Raw genomic sequence first — 21,916 nt, 5'->3', positions numbered from 1 at the left:
CAAGGAAGCTAAAAACCTTGAAAAAAGATTAGACAAATGGCTACCTAGAATAAACAGTGTAGAGAAGACCTTAAATGACCTGATGACCTGATGAAGCTGAAAACCATGGCACGAGAACTATGTGACACATACACAAGCTTCAGTAGCTGATTCGATCAAGTGAAAGAAAGTGTATCAGTGATTGAAGATCAAATTCATGAAATGAAGCAAGAAAACAAGATTAGAGAAAAAAGAGTAAAAGGAAATGAACAAAGCCTCCAAGAAATATGGGACTATGTGAAAAGATCAAATCTACATTTGACTGGTATACCTGAAAGTGACAGGGAGAATGGAACCAAGTTGGAAAACACTGTTCAGGTTATTATCCAGGAGAACTCCACAACCCAGCAAGGCAGGCCAACATTCAAATTCAGGAAATACAGAGAACACCATAAAGATACTCCTCGAGAAGAGCAACCCCAAGACACATAATTGTCAGATTTGCCAAGGTTGAAATGAAGGAAAAAATGTTAAGGGCAGCCAGAGAGAAAGGTTGGGTTACCTACAAAGGGAAGCCCATCAGACTAACAGTGGATCTCTTGGCAGAAACCCTACAAGCCAGAAGAGAGTGGGGGCCAATATTCAACATTCTTAAAGAAAAGAATTTTCAACCCAGAATTTCACATCAAGCCAAACTAAGCTTCATAAGTGAAGGCGAAATAAAATCCTTTACAGACAAGCAAATGCTGAGAGATTTTGTCACCACCAGGCCTGCCCTACAAAAGCTCCTGAAGGAAGCACTAAACATGGAAAGGAAAAACCAGCACCAGCCACTGCAAAAACATGCCAAATTGTAAAGACCATCAATGCTAGGAAGAAACTGCATCAACTAACGAGCAAAATAACCAGCTAAAATCATAATGACAGGATCAAATTCACACATAACAATATTAACTTTAAATGTAAATGGGCTCAATGCTCCAATTAAAAGGCACAGACTGGCAAATTGGATAAAGAGTCAAGACCCATCAGTCTGCTGTATTCAGGAGACCCATCTCACATGCAGAGACACACATAGGCTCAAAATAAAGGGATGGAGGACGATCTACCAAGCAAATGGAAAACAAAAAAAGGCAGGAGTTGCAATCCTAGTCTCTGATAAAACAGACTTTAAACCAACAAAGATCAAAAGAGACAAAGAAGGCCATTGCATAATGGTAAAGGGATCAATTCAACAAGAAGAGCTAACTATCCTAAATATATATGCACCCAATACAGGAGCACCCAGATTCATAAAGCAAGTCCTTAGAGACCTACAAAGAGGCTTAGACTCCCAAACAGTAATAATGGGAGACTTTAACACCCCACTGTCAATATTAGAGAGATCGAGACAGAAGGTTAACAAGGATATCCAGGACTTGAACTCAGCTCTGCACCAAGCAAACCTAATAGACATCTACAGAACTCTACACCCCAAATCAACAGAATATACATTCTTTCCAGCACCACATCACACTTATTCCAAAATTGACCATATATTTGGAAGTAAAGCACTCCTCAGCAAATGTAAAAGAACAGAAATCACAACAAACTGTCTCTCAGACCACAGTGCAATCAAACTAGAACTCAGGATTAAGAAACTCACTCAAAACCGCTCAACTACATGGAAACTGAACCACCTGCTCCTGAATGACTACTGGGTGAATAATGAAATGAAGGCAGAAATAAAGATGTTCTTTGAAACCAAAGAGAACAAAGACACAACATACCAGAATCTCTGGGAAACATTTAAAGCAGTGTGCAGAGGGAAATTTATAGCACTAAATGCCCACAAGAGAAAGCAGGAAAGAACTAAAATTGACACCCTAACATCACAATTAAAAGACCTAAAAAAGCAAGAGCAAACACATTCAAAAGCTAGCAGAAGGCAAGAAATAACTAAGATCAGAACAGAACTGAAGGAGACAGAGATACAAAAAAACCCTTCAAAAAATCAATAAATGCAGGAGCTGGTTTTTTTAAAAGATCAACAAAACTGATAGACCATTAGCAAGACTAATAAAGAAGAGAGAAGAATCAAATAGACACCATAAAAAATGATAAAGGGGATATCACCACCGATCCCACAGAAATACAAACTACCATCAGAGAATACTATAAACACCTCTAAACACATAAACTAGAAAATCTAGAAGAAATGGATAAATTCCTGGACACATAAACCCTCCCAAGACTAAACCAGGAAGAAGCTGAATTGCTGAATAGACCAATAACAGGCTCTCAAACTGAGGCAATAATTAATAGCCTACCAACCAAAAAAAGTCCAGGACCAGGCAGATTCACAGCCAAATTCTACCAGAGGTACAAGGAGAAGCTGGTACCATTCCTTCTGAAACTATTCCAATCAATAGAAAAAGAGGGAATCCTCCCTAACTCATTTTATGAGGTCAGCATCATTCTGATACCAAAGCCTGGCAGAGACACAACCAAAAAAGAGAATTTTAGACCAATATCTCTGATGAACATTGATGCAAAAATCCTCAATGAAATACTGGCAAACCGAATCCAGCAGCACATCAAAAAGCTTATCCACCATGATCAAGTGGGCTTCATCCCTGGGATGCAAGGCTGGTTCAACATATGCAAATCAATAAACGTAATCCAGCATATAAACAGAACCAAAGACAAAAACCACATGATTATCTCAATAGATGCAGCCCTTCATGCTGAAAACTCTCAATAAACTAAGCATTGATGGAACGTATCTCAAAATAATAAGAGCTATTTATGACAAACCCACAGCCAGTATCATACTGAATGGGCAAATACTGGAAGCATTATCTTTGAAAACTGGCACAAGACAGGGATGCCCTCTCTCACCACTCCTATTCAACATAGCGTTGGAAGTTCTGGCCAGGGCAATCAGGCAAGAGAAAGAAAGAAAGTGTATTCAAATAGGAAAAGAGGAAGTCAAATTGTCCCTGTTTGCAGATGACATAATTGTGTATTTAGAAAACCCCATCATCTCAGCCCAAAATCTCCTTAAGCTGATAAGTAACTTCAGCAAAGCCTCAGGATACAAAAATCAATGTGCAAAAATCACAAGCATTCTTATACACCAACAACAGACAAACAGAGAGCCAAATCATGAGTGAACTCCCATTTTCAATTGCTTCAGAGAGAATACCTAGGAATCCAACTTACAAGGGATGTGAGGGACCTCTTCAAGGAGAACTACAAACCACTGCTCGGTGAAATAAAAGAGGACACAAACAAATGGAAGAACATTCCATGCTCATAGATAGGAAGAATCAATATTGTGAAAATGGCCATACTGCCCAAGGTAATTTATAGATTCAATGCCATCCCCATCAAGCTACCAATGACTTTCTTCACAGAATTGGAAAAAACTACTTTAAAGCTCATATGGAACTAAAAAAAGAGCCCACATTGCCAAGACAATCTTAAGCAAAAAGAACAAAGCTGGAGGCATCACGCTACCTGACTTCAAACTGTACTACAAGGCTACAGTAACCAAAACAGCATGGTACTGGTACCAAAACAGAGATACAGACCAATGGAACAGAACAGAGGCCCCAGAAATAACACCACACATCTACAGCCATCTGATCTTTAACAGACCTGACAAGAACAAGAAATGGGAAAGGATTCCCTGTTTAATAAATGGCACTGGGAAAACTGGCTAGCCATATGTAGAAAGCTGAAACTGGATCCCTTCCTTACATCTTATACAAAAATTAATCCAATATGGATTAAAGACTTAAATGTTAGACCTAAAACCATAAAAGCCCTAGAAGAAAACCTAGGCAATACCATTCAGGACATAGGCATGGGCAAGGACTTCATGACTAAAACACCAAAAGCAATGGCAATAAAAGCCAAAATAGGCAAATGGGATCTAGTTAAACTAAAGAGCTTCTGCACAGCAAAAGAAACCACCATCAGAGTGAACAGGCAACCTACAGAATGGGAGAAAATTTTTTCATTCTACCCATCTGACAAAGGGCTAATATCCAGAATCTACAAAGAACTTAAATAAATTTACAAGAAAAAATCGAACAACTCCATGAAAAAGTGGGCAAAGGATATGAACAGACACGTTTCAAAAGAAGACATTTATGCAGCCAACAGACACATGAAAAAATGCTCATCATCACAGGTCATCATAGAAATGCAAATCAAAACCACGATAAGATACCATCTCACACCAGTTAGAATGGCGATCATTAAAAAGTCAGAAAACAACAGGTGCTGAAGAGGATGTGGAGAAATAGGAACACTTTTACACTGTTGGTGGGAGTGTAAACTAGTTCAACCATTGTGGAAGACAGTGTGGCGATTCCTCAAGGACCTAGAACTAGAAATATCATTTGACCTAGCAATCCCATTCCTGGGTATATACCCAAAGGATTACAAATCATGCTGCTATAAAGACACATGCACACGTATGTTTATTGTGGCACTATTCACAATAGCAAAGACTTGGAACCAACCCAAATGTCCATCAGTGATAGACTGGGTTAAGAAAATGTGACACATATACACCAGGGAATACTATGCAGCCATAAAAAATGATGAGTTCATGTCCTTTGTAGCGACACGGATGAAGCTGGAAACCATCATTCTGAGCAAACTATTGCAAGAACAGAAAACAAAACACTGCATGTTCTCACTCATAGGTGTGAATTGAACAATGAGAACACTTGGACACAGGGCGGGGAACATCACACACAGGGGCCTGTCATGGGGTAGAGTATGGGGGAGGGATAGCTTAGGAGAAATACCTAATGTAAATGACAAGTTAATGGGTGCACCAAACCAACATGGCACATGTGTACATATGTAACAATCCTGCACACTGTGCACATGTGCCCTAGAACTTAAAGTATAATAAAAAATAAAAAAAATAGAAAGAATAACATCTGAAGTGGGAACTTTAAGTGCAAAATTGTTTTGTTACCAAAACATCAAAAAAAGTTTTGTAAATAGATAACGTTTTAATCTTTTTTTCAGTTCTGGTTCAAGAACTTAACAAAAATGACATACATAAAAAGGATATTAAGAAATATATTCAGTAAGATCATGGCAGTTTAGTAGATGCAGCAAACACACAGGCAGTTCTGTTGAACTCTGTGGCTTCAGAGCAAGCAGAAATAAATGAACCGATTGATATTAATGAGGAAAACACAAACCCACAATGTGTAACTTAAAAAACAATTCTATATTTAATCATTCAGGTTAACACAGCCATACAAACTGGTATTTAAGAAATCTCCCAAGTTAGCCTATTTTTCATTTTTCCATGTATTTCCAGGAGAGATCACCACAGGTAAGTCAGAGTGCATGCATTAAAGTCAAAATGATTGGTGCCTTCAAGAGGAAGATCCCTGAATCATGCAAGGAGCTTCATTCAGAAAGAAGACCTTCACCTCTACCTTCAGAATGTTCTTCACTGCACTGGAATGAGGATGGTGATGATAACGATGGTCAGGGCTCAAGCTCAGGCCCTTCCCTGCTGTGTGCCATAAATCAGTGCCCGAAGGGACAGGAAGCAGAGGAGCCCATGAGGGTGGCCGTCTCCAGAACAGATGCTCCCCATTCAGCCACACTTGGCCTGGATGTGCATACCAGGTGTGAGGCTATTGATTCAAATCTGGGTTAAGGAACCCGGCTTCTCCAGGGCTCCATGTGAGGACTAGCAGGGTGCTGCCATCAGGTCAGGAAGTGGCTTGGAATGGGGGCCATTCCCACTGCATATCTAACACTATGGATCCGCTCCAATGCCCAGGAAGCTGGGGTGAAGAGGACAGGCTTTGGCGTGCAACACCCTGAGGCTCAAGTCCAGGATGTGGGCTCTGAGGCAAGTTAGTTTAGCTCCGAGCCTCAGTGTTTCTCTCTGAAAGTGGAGTTAGCAGTGTCTTCATCTGAGACTTCCTGTGAGAATTCAGTACTGCATGAAAAGTGGCCCAAAGCACATAATTAATTATTGCTCATTATTTGTACTACCTGTAAGCTACTTCATTACGTTGATGACCTTTCTGTAATGAACAGCATATTATATTAAAATATAAGCTTATTTATTCATGTAGCAGATATTCATTAGGCAACTATTATGTGCCAAACTCTAGAGTAGTTCTGGGTTATAGAAAAATGGATAAGACTAGGTCCTATCTTCAAAGAGCTAGCAAGATAGGAGAGAAAATAGATTCATGCAATTGCCTAAAATAATAATGAGAATAACAGCAGTAATAACTTGAGACCCCCAGTATGTGCCAGTTCCATTGGTGTGTGGGTTATGGATTGCCAGGGTCATCCCACAGAGTACAGCTTATGGAATCATATTTAAACCTCATGACAATTGCCAAGTGTCTTAGCAACTCAGGCTGCCATAACAAAATATCACAGACTGGGTTGCTTCAACAAGTGTGATTTGTTTTCTCATGGTTCTGGAGACTGAAAGTCTAAAATCAAGGTTCCAGCAGGGTTGGTTCCCAGTAAGACTTCTCTCCTTAGCTTGTAGACAGTTGCCTATGTGCTATGTGTTCACATGGCAGAGTGAGCAAGCTCTCTGGTGTCTCTTCATATAAGGACACTAACCCCATCATGAGGATCCACCCTCAAGTCCTTCACCTAAATCTAATCACCTCCCCAAAGGCCTCATCTCCAAATACTATCACACTAGGGGTAAGAACTTCACATATGAATTGGGGGAACACAATTCCGTCCACAGCACAGAGGTAACCACTACTATTCTGACTTTCTACAAAAAGACACTGGGATTCTAACAGGCCAAGTTCCCCAGGGCCTGTCAGGACTTGCCCAGAGTCACCAGCAAGTATGGGACAGAATTGGAACTCAAATTCAGGATTTGTTTCTACAGAGAAATGGCCAAGAAACCTTTAGAATCCCAAGAAAAAGCAATTAATTTTCAAGGAGGCAGAAGTACTGTGACATACTGAGGCAGAACCTCTCATCCTGACCTTGAAAGATGCGAGAGGTTCCCCAGGCAGAGAGGAAGAAAAAGGAGGAACTGGAGCATCAACCAAGCAGCTTGCAGGAACCAGTACTGGGGAAGCAATGAGGGCTGGGAGGGTGAGCACAGACAGAGAGATGGGGTCAGGGCAGGAAACGTGGGTAAAGGCCAGGATCAGAACCTGGGCTGCAACCTTGGGCAGCTGGGAGTCAGCCAAAGATGCTAAGTGGGGCTGGGGTGATTAAATTCATACCCACCAAAGTCATTATTCCAGCAGAGGGAGAAGCAGGAGATGCTGGGAAAGAGGAGAGACCAGCCAGGAAGATGTAACAATAGCCCCATGGTAATAATGGGCCTCTGCGTTCTGAAACAGCCAACAGAGGAGAATGACAAGGAGGGGCAATGATGACCCAAGGAGGTAGCAGATCCTCAGGAAACACAGGGTAGGCTCATGGTGATAAAGTGTGCCAGGTGATGTGGACCTTGGAGGAGAAACGCCCAGGGCAGAGGGTGCTGACTTAGGGGCTACAGGACAGTGCCATGGACTGTTTGTCCCCCCAGAATCCATATGTTGAAACCTAACTCCCGGTGTGATGATATTTGCAGATGGGATCTTTGGGAAGTAATTAGGTTTAAATGAGATCATGACAGTGGCAACCTGTGATGAGATGAGTGCCCTGAAAGATCCCAGAGAGCTCTCTCATGCTTTTCCTGCCATATGAGGCCACAGTGAGAAGGTGCTGTCTATGAATGCGGAAGCAGGCTCTCACCAGGCACTAAACTGCTGGTGCCTTGGTCTGGAACTTCTCAGCCCCCAGAACTGTGAGAAATAAATCCTGTTCATTAAAGATGCTTCATGACATCATTTAGGGGAAAGAGTCAATCCTGCTTCTTAAAGAGGACTAAACAGTGTCCACCTGTTACTTCAGAAAGCCATGGCACTAGCAGTGCTGTAGCAATGGCCTGGGGCGTCTCTCGCCTCAGAGGCAATCCAGATCTGCTGGGGCTTTTTAAGGGAGCAAGTCCTGGCTCTGTGGGGCTCGCCTTGAGCTTAGTTCCTTAAAATTGCAAAGTCACCATGGAGTCAGATTAGAATGGAGCCCATGTTACATATTGAGGGAAATATTTTCATGCTTTTTCTCTTATTAAAAGCAATCTACTAAACTTGCAGGTGACTTTGTCTTTAAGCACACCACTCCTGTGAAGGAGAGACATGGTCTCTTCATTTTATACCCTGTTGGCAGCCCTGATAGGAGAGTCAATGATTTTTCCTTACTTAACCAGAACCACAGAGGGTTTTCTGATGTGTCGTATCCACCCAGCTAGGGTTCTCCTATATTGTGCTTATGAAATGGATTTCTGGAATCTAATTTTAGAATCTTCCATTTACTCCTGCAAGCTTCACCTTGTTGATCTCAGCTCAATTTACTATTTTTTCACATTTATTTCCACTCATGATTTTGTTTTCTATTTCATATGCGCTTTTATATTTGTTACTAGAATGTTAGGTAAGTATGTCTTCCATGATGCCATTCAACCCATTGATTAAAATGTTGAAGAGAATAGGTTCAATGACAGAGCTCTGTGGCCATCCACTAGAGATCACCCCAGCTTGAGAAACAGTCAATGTTTAACATTCTTAGACATAATTCTGTTCTAACCAACTAGAGCCAAACTAAAAATCTAGTAGACCAGGAATAATTTGAAAGAGCCTCAGAAGGCTGGGCCTGCAAGCTCCCACCTCCATCCCAGTGTTTCCATTCCTGGCACTGAAGCCCCTGGGATCTCATCCTTAGGTTTCAGATCCACCACCCTAGGCCAGCCGCTCACCCTGCTGATCCAGAGCTGGCTCCAAATCAGCGCAGCCCATGGGCCCAGAGCGCCAAAGTCCTGACCAGCCCCTGCCAGGCACAGCTTTCCAAAACAGGCGTTTTTGTCACTGTTGTTGCTTTTAATCTTGCTGTAAAGAGGCACATAATTTCTTGCCAGTTCCTACTGGCAGCTTCTTAGGAAAATCACTGTGTGTGTGTGTGTGTGTGTGTGTGTAAAGTGTGTGAAGACAGAAGGCTTAAATTCCCCCACTACCCAGGGCTCCTCCCATCCTTCTTTTCATAGCTAATTTCGTTAAGTGTTTAAACAATGTAAATCCGGCAGCCCTCCTTCATTAAAGCTGTGAGATTGAGGGCAGCTGCCGCCTAGCTATGGGCCCTCCCAGCCAGCCTCGGAGCCGAAGCGTCCACCAGCTTTCCCAAAATAGCGAAGCTCTTCCTTCCCTGCCTCCCCTGGAATGACCCCGGGGGAAGGATACTCCATTTCCTACGCCCAGATTGCTTTATTTATGACCATCCAATGAGTCCATATTTGGAGAAAAAAATATCACCACCATGTGGAATGAAATCATGTAGCTGTAAATAACTGATGTAAGTGTTTAAATTAAAAGGAGCTCACGATAAGATTGTGTATGTATGGAACTAGGTATAGACGGGGAGTATGTGAACTGGACACCATTCTGTGACAAGCAGGGTGACCCAGGACAGGACAAGTGGGGCTCTGACAACTTCAGGGGCCTTATGGCTGAGGAGCTGTTCAACACCATTCTTGGTCAAATTCTGCAAACCTGGATGAGGATAGCCAAGGAGTTCAGCTCCTTAAAAATACAAAGTCACCGCCGAATCACATTAGAATGGAGCCCATGCCACATATTGAAGGAAACATTTTCATGCTTTTTCTCCATTATCTACTTATTAAAAATAATTTATTAACCTTGCAGGTGACTTTGTCTTTAAGCACACCACTCCTGTCAAGGAGAGCCTTGTGGTCTCATTTTAGACCCTGTTGGCAGCCCTGGTAAAAGAGTCAATAATTTTTCCTCATAGGTACACATAAATGCATTCTAGAGAAGTCTTGTGAAAACCTAATCAAATTTGCAACACATCAGCATGTTTAGTATTTAAGATACTTTGTACAGTGAAGAATCACCTTATAAACCAATAATTATCCTGTGATCCTGCAATATTGCTTAAAATGAAACCTGCCTACCTGGGTTTCAAAGCTTATGTTTCCAGAACAGTTTAGACTTCACAATGAATATCACTCCTTCTAAAACATGACCCTTCCAGGGCAAGCCATTCTCACTCCACCATGAAGCACTTATGCCTGAAATCCAAATGGAGAGTAAGAGTCAGTGAAAGTCACTCTCCTTCTGTTGGAAATGGAAATTACTCCAGAGACACTAGATTTTGGTTCCACCATTGGCTGAGGCTCAACAATTGCCAGCTGGATGATGAACCAATGCTTGGGAGTCAGGAGATGGTATATTCACAACTGACCAAAACCTGGCTTCTTTTCTTTTCTCTTGAATGCATGTCAGTGGCCTCCCTGGGCTCGCCGTCTATGCCACCCTGCAGGGGCACATGTGCGTTGCAGGCTCTCAGTCAATATTTTATGATAACAATAGCCATCATTGTGAGGATCCCCCAACAGCACTGGGTGTTTTATGACACAACCAAAAACTAGGCACTAGTGCAAATTTTAACTGGTAATTGGGAAATGTGTTAAGATGTTTTTATGATCAATTTGTAGATCAATATTCTAAGTATATTTGGAAAAATACATTATCCATTTGTGCAATACAAATACGTGACATGGTTTGAATCCTCTACTCCCTTATTGGTTGTTGTCCACGTGATTTCTTGCAACACAAGTTTGTTAACATTACTACAACAACGGTGCTTCCCTTATTTTCTTTTGTATTGCTAAAACTTTTGTTAATTACATTTGATGCTTTTTTTTAATCACCACAGAAGTGTGCAAAATTGTCATTCTTTCATTGTGGATTTTTTCTTTTAGCTGTTTTGGCCTTGAGTTCCACCTTGTCTCCTGTTCATATTCACACTCCTGTCTCTTTTTGTTTGGATTCATTCACTATATCATTGCCCATTGCCTTATTTTTAATATTTTTGGATTAACTGGGTACACTAATGCAGTATTTAGATTTTACTCTTAACCAAATGTGAGTCTGTGATTCAAAATAAGAGTTCATCCTGATCATTTTATTAACATGATTTATATGCTTAATTTTATTTCTGCTATTTTGTTTTATGGTCATTTTTAATACACCTTTTATATTGAGGTTACTTTTTTAACCTGACTTTTCCCTTGTGATTTGGAACTCACATCTACTATTTTCATTCTGTTAGTAATGACATTTAATAAGTATGCACTGGAATCTACTTTCTCTAATTTTCATTATCAAAAATAGGCCTGGCATAGTGGCTCACACTTGCAATCCCAGTGCTTTGGGAGGCTGAGGCAGGAGGATCACTTGAGCCCAGGAGTTCAAAGTTACAGTAAGCTGTGATTGCACCACTGCACTTCAGTTTGGGCAACAGAGCAAGACCCCTCTTCAGGAAAAAAAAAAAAAGACAATATAAATTGATCCTTCTCTGTGTGATATGAGGAATATACTCCACTTTTACATCTTGTCTTCTGGCCATTCAATTCCCAATTTTTAGTGATACAGTAGGTTATTTGAACTAGATAACTATTACTTAATTAATATTTTTAACCATGTGTCCTCTTTTGGAAATTATTTTTGGCATTCTTGTTGTGTTTTAATGTCCTATTGAGAATTACATTAATTTTGTTCCATAGTTTATGTTTGTTTTGGGGGAAGAGGTTGTTTATTTTTATTAGTATTTTATATCATGAATTATCCATTTTTGGATTTGATATTTTGATTCCTCACTCAGTTGGCTTAAAAATGACTCACTAAGATGTTTCTTGTTTGCATTTTTTTGTGGCTGTTGTCTGTCCAGACCCTCACATGGGGTCTGAACTTCTCAAGTTCACAAGAGAACGCAGCTCTTCTGCACTGGGATCTCAATGTCTGCATGGCAGCTAGGGGAGCCAAAATGGGAGAATGCAGGACAGACACTTCAATTTAAATTTCAGATAAACATGAAATAATGCTTCTGGTATAAGAATGCCCCCAATAGTGCCTGGGCATCCTGCATTTTATCTGGAAACCCCATGTGGGTCACCATACTTTTCTTGGTCACATTTCTGCAACTGATGATCATTGTCTTCGTGTTACAAAGAAACAGGAACCAAGTTTTATCGCCTTGACCCTCACTGAATTTGTAGGGGCTTTTTCTTGAAATTAAAATAAATTATCAGGGTAAGTCTAGGCAAAAAAAAGCCCTTCATTATTTTGTCTAGATTTCTGAAAAGTCTTTCTTTAACTTGGGAAAATTTCCACCAAATAGTTCTTTAATGATAGCTCCACTTTTGGAGGTTCTTTCTCTGGAATGCCTAATATTTATAAATTAAATATATCTCAGCCCATGCTTTTCCTATATTTTCTCTAATTAACCTTCTCTTATCCTCTTCCTCTGACTTCTGTGATGTCAAATTTGACTTCTCTCTTATAAAACCTTTTTTACTGAAAGGTCCATTTTGCTCTCCCCTTCCCCGTTTCCATTTCTGAAATGAACATTTTTTAAATCATCTCACAGCCTTCCCTACCCTGTTTGCTTTTTTTCTTTATGGTTCTCTACTCGAATTTCATAGAAGAAATGCTCATTTGAAGTTTATTGGAAACACAGATCAGAAGTGTTCTCAAAATTTTCCCATCTCTTTCAGAAACTATATTTTATAGGAAAATATTTCCCCTGATTCCTCAGAGTGCTTCCTCCTTTTGAACTGTGCTATCTTCTCATTGTCCTGGTGATTTTCATCTGTGTGCTCGACATTACAGAGGGAGTGCAATGTTTGTCCAGAACCATTAGTGGGGATCCCGGTCTGAGTTATTCCGACCCAAGGGAAGGGGCAGGGAAGAAGACCGAGTTCTCAGTTCTCTATGCTGATTCAGCAGCCCCGGGAGCCAGGAAGCAAGCCGTTCTGAGATGGCCTGCGTGGAGCGTCTCTGCCCTTGGTTCTTTTCTCAGTTTGGAAGCCACTGGGAGTTTCCTGGAAGTGCCCTTGTTCTCTGCTGAGCGCCAGCGAGGGTCACCCCTGTTCTTGGCCTGTTCATGGCTCACAGCCCATGACAAGTGTCAGCTGGGGTTAGTGCCTCCCTGGCTTTGTGAAAGGCAGAATCTCTACCTACAAATCTTACAGCCTCCCTCTTCCCCTCTGGGCCTCTCTTCCGGACAGCGCACATGCCAGGAAAAGCTACAGGGCATTGGAGAGAGTCTTCTAGACCTTCCCCGTGATCCTTCCCAACTACATTGTTCCTTCTTTACATGTAAGGAACTAAGCTAAGGGAACTCTCGACATTTCCATCATGCGGCTGTCACCCTACCCTTCCCTCAACCGATTCACATTTCCCCATTCATACAGTAACAAAGCATGTCAGCATGTAGTTTGCTTAGGATAATTTCTCAGATTTCACAGTATGAATATTTCGCTGAATTTTCTCCCTTGAACAGAGTCCATTTTTCCTTTTTCTGGAACAAATGATATGTAAAAAACTGTATGAACCCCATTTTCATTTGGAAGCTGTTCCATGAAATATATTGTCTAATTTAACAATGGGTCCCATTGTCAAATTTATTCTCAATACCAAGGCCAGCCATAGATTATCAAAACTTGCAGGCTGGTCAGCGTTCTGTGGGCTTCTGGTGAGATGTTTTACAGATAACATTCTGTATAGGAAGCAATCATGGCTTCATTCTATGATAGGCAAGGTGCCAGGAAATGCTAAATCAAGTGGCAATCGAGTCCCTAAAGAAAGTCATTTCTGATTTATGGTGATAGCTCCAACAATTCTGCTGAACTTTTTACACACTGAAATGACTACTTAGTTATGTTTTCCATTGGAGCAGAGAACAGCTGGCCTGCCAGAGACCCAGCACAGCAGCTGGAATGCAGAAACTCTCATACCATTAACCCCAAAGCCTGAGAAGAAGATTTCTTATTTCTGAAATGTAAGCGCTTGTTTTCCCCCAGCACATCTGACACCCTGAGTCTGTGGTGGCATTCAGAAAGTGGGAAGCAGCCTGAACTGGGCTGGAGGCGAGGGCAGGAAAAGAGGAGTCAGGCGCTGGCGCAATGGGGACTGAGCACTAGCAGGAGCTCCCCAAGGGCCGGGGGTGGTCTGCGTTATTTTTTAATTTATCACAGTTTCAACAGACTTATCTCGAGCAGTCTTGTCTTCCAGCTGCTGGAGCTGCCTGAAACCCTCTAGAGTGTGTGTGTGTGTGTGTGTGTGTGTGTCCACGTGCACGTGTGTGTTTTCTTCTGTGTTTGTATATTTTGCTCCTGGAGCTTTAAGAAGAGCCTAGATTAGTATTGTCCAATAGAGTGTGATATAAAGCACATACATAGTTTCAAATGTTCTAGGAGCCACACTAAAAAAAAAAAAAAAAAAAAAAAAAACAGTAAAGAGAAACTAGTAAAATCATGTAATATAATTTATTTAACTTAATACATCCAAAATATTATCAGTTCAGCATGTAACCTTCACATAACTTATTAATGGGATCGGTTGCTTTCTTCTCTTCAGGCCAGGTCTTTGAGCTCGTGTGTGTCTGCCGTGCATTTCACACTCACAGCCCACCTCCTGTGGACTGGCCACACGCCTGGGTCTCAGTAGCTCGTGTGCCGGCAGCTGGGATGGGGGCAGGCTGGGCAGTGAAGAAGAACAACCTCCCCCTGTTCTAACTCATTCAGCTCTGCTCGGGTCTTCGTATTTCCCTGGCCCTGAAGCTCCCCCTCTCGGAGGCGCCCCTCTACCAGCCCCTTGAAGAATCGTGTGTGAACCATCACTCCTAGCCCTGTGCTACCAGCCCACCTCACTCACAGGTCATGCAGAACTTTGTAACTAAAATCCCAGGACCTGGAAAATACATGTCTGGGAGCTCCCAGACATAACAGAATCACTTCTGGACTCCCAGGAGAAGGCCATATCTTTCCCTTGGTCTTCCCTGCCCACTTCCAATCGTTGTCTCACCCTGTTTCTCCACAAACTCTCTCCTCTTTTCCTCTCTGCTCTCCCTTTCCAGATTGAGCAGGATGGTGGTGGGGCTGCTGGGGGAGCATTTCTGGGTCCTGTCCTGGGGAAACAGCTTGCAGAGGGGAGGCAGGGAAGGGCAAGGCATGCTCTCACTTCACTGTCAGTCCTGCAGCTAAGAGTCTGAGGCTGGACCACCGCCTCTGCAAGGGACAACAAAACCGGGCTGGCGGCACTCCCGTGACAGTTCCCAGACACCCACAACCCAGGCAGGTGGCGCACCTGAGTAAAGGTGTCTGGGTATCGGATGGGACTGGTGGGCCTGGAAAACACAGGCCCCACCCAGGACATTTAAATTCAGCTTTTAACCCTGTGCAAGCCAAGCAAAACCAGTGGGAGCCAAAGAGTCATCAGCTTGTGGTTCCCAAGAGAGGGACGGGTCCTGGGGACTCTGTTCACAGCTTGTAGGTATCGAGGGACAGCTACCTTGCCTCCTGCCCCACCCTTTTAGGGATCTGCTGTCTATAAACTGCCGGATGTCAGGTACCTGGTTCATCATCTTCATTTTCATGCATGTCAACAGCCACATCACTGACCTTCCAACAAATCTTCCAGCCTTCCCGACCCTCAGTCCTCGCCTCTAATGGCCCTATATTCCATCCAGAATCGGACCCTCAAGTGAAGTGAAATGCAGCCTGTAACTCAGAGAGTGGCAGGTTGTCTCCTCTGAACCGGTGTCAGGTGCTACTTTCTCCGCAACCCTAGGCTGTAGGCACTCAGCAGCCCCAGAATCTGCAGGCTTAGCCCTGCCATCCAGAGAGCAGTCCCTGCTGCTGCTCAGGGGGGCCATGCAGCCCAAGACGAGCCTAGACTCCTTCACAGTCTCTGCACTGTCAGGGTCCCCTAAGCTCTGCCAGGTCTCCCTAGTCGGAAGGCAACATGTCTGTCTCCATGTTCCGAATTGCATCCAGTCCACCCGCAGAGCCTGGAGCCCTGCCCAGAGGTCCAGGTGGAAGGCATGATGCCCTGTGCAGTCCTGCCCAGACCCCTTCTCAGGAGGTGAGACTCTGCCCTATACATCCAGCAAGGTGCTAAACAGATCAGGTGGAACGAGAATGTCACTTCACTGCCTCGTAGTCCACCTGCAGGTACTGGAAACTGCTACCATTGCCCAGACTAGCAGAATAGATTTCACCTTCGAAAGCGACCCTGGCCTGGATCCTGCTGCTTCTGCCACATCTACTTCCAGCTTCCTCTTCCTACTGGCCTCCTTCTGAAATCCCAACATGATGTCCTGCCAAGTCACACAGGTAATGGCCATGCCGGCTTCTTAAGCCATCCATTTTGTTTCATGTCTTTTCCTTCTTGGGATGCAATGAGCTCAAGTGAAGAGAGTAAGTGCTTTTGAGTCTGAGGAATTTCATCTTGAATCTGGCTCCAAGATTTAATCATTCTGTAATTCTTGGGCAAATTGCTTACCATCTTTGAACCTCAATGTTTTTTCATCATTAACAGGTAATCAATCCTACTTCATAAGGTTATCAGAATGATCAAAACAGATCATGTAGGTAAGACGCTTAGCACACAGCAGACACGGCTACCTGCTGGCTACTGTTTTGAGTGGACCTGCACTTTGCCCATGTTGTAATTGCCAGCCTCTTAGCTCTTCCCTGTTCCCAGTTGCCATTAGGAGACTTTGACCCCCTTTGATCCTGTTCACAGCCTAAACGCCACAAGTTGCTATTTTCCAATGGGCTTGTGTAGACGGTCCGGCAACAGTCCTGCCCATCCCCAGCTGCCTTGTCACAGCCTCTGCCTGTGGCTGGGACTCATCTGAATCTTTCGCACATCCCTCACTACCTCCTGCCAAGAAGCCACATCTCATGTTCTGGACGTCTGGATTTGGGGGTCATGAGGCTCAATCATCAGGAGGGCCAGAAGGCGATAAGGGAAGAATCCAGTTTCCGAGGGTCTCCAACATGGCATAAGCCACTGTGGGAAGGAAAAGATGGTTTCTCCAAATACAGGCTGGGTGGATGCTGTAAGAGCTCACTGTCAGGATGGTCTTTCCAGCGGTGCCTCTTAATGGGTGCATCATTTATTGAAACCCTATCTGAGCTGTCTGCTTTTGCAGCTGTTGGATATTGTTCTCTCACTCAGTGGTCATTCAAGAGCTGAAACCTTTTAGGTAATTGATGAACATCGCAGAATGACTGACACTCAACTAGCTCTTAAAACCAACCCCTGTATCACCATCGCAATATACAAAAGTTTATTTCTCACACAATATTCAATTTGAGTCAGGCAGCCTCCTTCACCTTGCTCTATGTGACCCAGGTCCATGGCCTCCCAGGTCAAAGCAGCAAAGACAAAGGAAGCTTGTGGGCTCCCACCTGCTCAACCTGGAGGTGACCCTTCTCACAGCCGCCCACAGGCCACTGGGTGGAACATCTGACCTGACTGTGAGGGAGGCTGGAAAATGGGGGGAGCACAGGGAACGTGGATGAGCCAAGCGCTCTGCTCTGGCATTCACGTGGGAGGGGGTATGGATGTTTATGGGCTGTGGGTGCATGCATTGTATGTGTGTGCTGTGCTTTTCACACTCCTAAAGTGCCAACGGCTGCTCCTCTACCATTTCTCTGTTTTTTGTTTTTTGGTTTTTTTTGAAATCATTGTGATGGTCCAAATCCCCACATGTCTTGCACAAAGCAGGTGCTTTATAATGTCGTTTGAGTCAGCTCACTCAGACTCTGATGAAAGTCTCTCATAAGAGGAAAAATAGAAATAGGTGTCATTTATCAACTCTCCTCAGTTTTAGGCTCAATGCAAATAAGCACATCACGTGTACTGTTTCATTTCTCTCTTACAGTTACTCTTTGAAATAGGTGCTATTTTTTTATCCTTATTTTACAGGTGAAGATATAGGTTTGGAAAGGGGATATAACTTTCCATGGTCAAAAGCAAATAAACTGAACATCTCAGCCAGCCCATCTGCTTGGAGCCCTCTGCCTTAAAGCCACATCACTCTCTGAGATGAAACACCAGCCAGACAGGGTGAAGACAGGAGTGAGCTCCAGGTTTACAAGTGATAGGATTCCTGTGGATTTCTAGTTCAGACTGAAAATCCATGAAATTTAGAATAATATGGGGATAGTTTACAGACATGTGAACTTTTACTGTGTATGTTTTACTTACAATGCAATACCTAATACTTCCACTGCGACATCAGCAAACATCCTTAGCCCTGTTTGCCACTGCACCACAGAGCTTTTCATGCAAACTAACATTACAGTATGATACAAAGAAAACTGTTTCTTCTTAAGATATTTACAATGTGATCAGGTTTATTTAAATAAAGTCCATTTTATACCAGCTTTAGAATTGTCGTTAATTTTAAAAGGCAGTAATATGCCATCAAATTCGTTCCTAATCTTTTACAAGTGTTATTTTTCCTTGCTATTTTCATTTTATCATTATTCTCTCCAAAAGTCTGCAAATTGATTTTGGGGAAAATAAGTAGATATACCACACTAAAGTTGCAGACACCTAAACGCCCATGAAGACTTACTTTTTTTACTCAGGCCAGGCCTAATGTCAGCTGCACAAAACCATGAGGCTCAGCCCTGGAAAGAAGAATGTTTCCACTTTTGCCCTCAGTCCTTCTTCACTATTCAGCTTCTGCATGAATGTCCCTGTGTGCTTTCATAATCTCACATTATCCTAGTATTGTGCTTCTATATTTTTCTAATTTCTAATTTCTAAATTTTCTTTTCAATAAAACTTAAGGACTGCTGAGTTTTTATCCAGGACCAGAAAAAAATAAAAATCAGCACTCTGACAATAAAAGTTGCTTTGAGATTGCATCCCATAAGTCACGCTTGTTCGGTGTCCAGGGATACTGCTGTATTTCCAGTGATTTCCTTCAATCACTGCCAAGAGGAAGGCTTGGATTTCCAGCGTACATTTGCTCCCAGAAAGCCAGTGCACAGGGGAGCAGCTTGGCCCCCGACCATCTTCAACTATGGTGCAGCCCTGCAACAGAGCGGGGGAGGCCAGACAGAACTCACTCCTGAAGTCAAACCCCCAAGGTTTGCTCCTGGAGCCTCTTCCTGTGTCATTGTCATTAACCTGTTGTGATGCTCCGGTTGTCATTCCCAGAAATCCAGGCACTTGGTCATCTGTGCCCAAGTCAAATTGCTTGCTCTGGGGCACACCTTCTACTCAAGGAAAAATGAGACCTCAGGAAAATCCAATCCATCCCAGACCAAGCTTCCAGCCCAAAATAGTGTGCTGCTGCTGAGTTTCTAGACGACATCTTACCTTCTCCTCAGAGGTCTGCTCCAAGGGCCTTGACCTGGCAGCCCGCTTCATGGAGTGAGCAGGCCACGCATGCAGTACATGGAGCTTAGGAAGTGCTTGGTCATCTTTCCATTCAGGGTGAGTTTGGTTACAGCTTGAGTAGGTATAGCTCCACCTAAGGGAACTACCAGTCAAATAATTAGGGCTTAGAAATCCTCCATTTCACCCTTCAATTGTCCATTCCAGGGCACCAGCTGAAATGTAGAGGAAGCTTCAGGACAGGCTCACCTGGATGGGAGCATGCCCCTGTTTGCCCTGTTCACTTCATTTTCAGGATTTTTCTGGCCCTGAGCTCTGTTAGTGGCAACCGTAACTCATGCCTTTCCCCTCCTTCAAGCCTCCAATCCCACCAAAAAAAAAAAAAAAAAAAAAAGCAATGAGACATCTAGAACAGGATAATAATATCAATCATTTAATATTTGAGCAATGCTTCACAGTTGACAAAGTGCTTCCTGTGTATTTCCTCTTTTGACCCACATAATAACAGTAGGAGGATTGTAGGGAAGACATTAATAGTCCCATTCTTCAGATAGAAATAAATGCATTGTGCCTTGAGAACCCTAATGCTGGAAATCACAACTCAATTGACCTTTCCTCTAGAGGCACCCAGTGCAACCCAAGTCCTCTGACTTGGAAGCATGACATACTCTACTGGTATTCACAGCACATGAGGCCCAGAAGGTGGAAGCAGATCCCAAAGCAGTTTTGCCCATTGCAAAGTTCATAGGTCCGGTGGTCTGGGTGATGCTGGGACGTTTCTTCTGGGGTGAAAGACATGCTGTTGCACCTTGTACTCCCTACCACTAAGACGGCATCTGGTTTTGCCAGGCCTCATGGATTTCCGATGCCATATAAACCACACCTGGAAGTACTGATCTGATCTATTTATCACATGACCTAGTCAGCTGCCAACTCTGCATGGGGCTCAGAGCCAGAAAAGGCTGTACTGCAGGCCCTGGCTGTATGCAGTTTGCCCCTAGGCCACACGGCATCCGATGGAGCATGCCTCTGCTCCAGTCTCTGGAAAGCCCCAGTAGCAGAGCTGCAGCATGGGCCCCTGGGATCTGGGCAGGGCTGCCTCTTCTGTGGCAGGAATTATTCATATTTGAAGAGCAACTCCAGGCACAACGCTGGGCTCCACAGGAGCTCCTAGGCACGGCTGCATGCAGTCGGATGCCCCCTGTGCCATAAGCTTGGGTGGGCACGGCAGCAATCCTTTGCACACAGGAACTGGGATGCTCAAGATCCAGCCCGAGCAGACCCAGGGGAAGAGAAAATGATGTGCACTGATGGCCCAGGCTCCCGCGCCCCTGCCTCCTGCATTGATACCTTGCTCTCAGCTGGCATTGGCCAACTCCAGGGTTTCCCTGCAATTAGCTGCCATGGGACGGAACTGGGCCTGGGCAACATAGGGCAGCCCTGTGCGTCAGCACCAACCAGCAAAAGTAGACTGCCCATGCCTGCTACTCACGAATCCCTGGAGGACAAAAGTGAAGGAAATTCCTCCCTGTTGGCAGAGCTGTGGCCACACTGGAAGTTGACCAATCTGTATGGAGAAGGCACATGAGGTGTGTACCCACACAGACTCCTGGAGGAGCCAAGGGGCAGGGCTGGCCACCCCCATGACCCCTGGGGAATGTGCACTTCCTGCCACAGCAACCTTAGGTTTGGGCTGATCAGAGGCCCTGGGTTAGGGGTGGCAGAGGGGGTGGAGGTGGTGGTCAAGGGAAAAGCTTCTACTAAGTGAGCACAACAGGGCTTCTACTCAGCTTAAATTCGTGACTCTCACCCAGTCACCTTTGGGCCACAGATGCCAGTGAACCAACAGGCAAGAGGGAACTGGTGAAGGGCCTGGATCCCGATGGCTGTGAGGAGCTAGAGTTTCCACTTCCTAATGGATTCAAGGAGGAGTCTTATATGGAGTGCAGTGATTTCCTGGGGTACCCTTTGTGGCCTCCATATCCAGTGAGGATGGTGAACAGGCAACTGCAGCCCCTGCCCCCTGACAAGGGCAAGACAACCAAGGCCTTAGATATTCTGGGTAAGAAGGTCGAAGGTCAAAGTTCCCAAATCCAGAAGCTACCCAGATCAGCCCAAGCACTGGCTAGTGTGGGGGACTTTCAGACCCAGACGTGGAGGAGAAGTCTGCAAACACTGGTTATTGCCACACAGTCAGCTGCACTAGTGGAGACGGGAGCTTGTTTCACCGATACTTTTAAGTTAAATGTTTGCAGAGGTTATAGCCAGGCACTGCCTTGAAACTGATGCTGTGGCAGATTGGACTTAACAGATAACGTGAGTGGGTGTGACTGTCCCTGGGTGGACTTCATGGAGCGTCTCTGGGGCACCCCATCAAATGCCCTCAGCTGCACCTGCCACTCATTCCAGCTATGCTCTGTAGGAACCAGCCCCTCCATGCAATACGACCTGGAGACAGCCACCCTCAACTCCATGCCGTGTGCCTCTGGTGTTCTGCCCCAGGGTTTCCCTGTGAACCTGCTTAGTGCCCATAGGTGCACAACACAGAGTTTAGGGGGATCACACCCTATGTGGGGCTCTTTGAGCAATGGGGGATGGGAGCCGGTGCATAAACATTTCCTTCTTTCTCTTCTATAGAAAAATCCCTGAGA

The 21,916-nt window shown here is 44.0% G+C and overlaps 1 long non-coding RNA gene across 1 annotated transcript; it reads left to right on the top strand.

Moving 5' to 3' along the window:
- The first annotated feature begins 7,339 nt into the window (after positions 1-7,339).
- Positions 7,340-18,297, top strand: LOC130540529 (uncharacterized). Its single transcript, XR_008954515.1, has 3 exons — positions 7,340-7,416; positions 16,065-16,237; positions 17,841-18,297. It is a non-coding gene; the product is annotated as an uncharacterized LOC130540529 (long non-coding RNA).
- The last annotated feature ends 3,619 nt before the right edge of the window (positions 18,298-21,916 follow it).

This window comes from Pan paniscus, chromosome 8 (assembly GCF_029289425.2).
Source record: "Pan paniscus chromosome 8, NHGRI_mPanPan1-v2.0_pri, whole genome shotgun sequence".
NCBI lineage: Eukaryota > Metazoa > Chordata > Mammalia > Primates > Hominidae > Pan > Pan paniscus.
Note: the sequence above shows the minus strand (reverse complement) of the source record. Positions and strands in the feature narration are given on the sequence as shown.